The sequence below is a fragment of the Panthera uncia genome (assembly GCF_023721935.1).
Source record: "Panthera uncia isolate 11264 chromosome E2 unlocalized genomic scaffold, Puncia_PCG_1.0 HiC_scaffold_20, whole genome shotgun sequence".
Taxonomy (NCBI): Eukaryota; Metazoa; Chordata; class Mammalia; order Carnivora; family Felidae; genus Panthera; species Panthera uncia.
In genome coordinates this window covers 25,828,960-25,829,327 of record NW_026057589.1, presented here as the reverse complement: position 1 = coordinate 25,829,327, position 368 = coordinate 25,828,960, and positions in this window count along the sequence as shown.

Here is a 368-nt window from a genome sequence, read left to right as displayed (position 1 = left end):
AGCAGAGGAGAATTTCAAGAGCATTTTCCACCCCATGCAAAGGACAAATGGGGAGTTCTAGAGTGTGTGAGGGAATGGTGGAAGAAGGGCCCAGCACGGGCCAGAATTTGAATTCAGAGGATACAGGAAAATTATTCATGGGGGTAGGAATGTCAAGAATTGTAAGAATCAAAAATAGAGGCTGTGAGCAAGGGTTCAATGACAGATCACATTTCAGCAGACACCAGCGAACACACAAAGAGGAAAAGCCCTCCGTTTGCAATGAGTTTAGAAGAGACTTCAGTCATAAGTCAGCTCTTATTACACACCAGAGGACACACACAGGGGAGAAGCCCTATGTTTGCAGGGAGTGCGGGCGAGGCTTTACA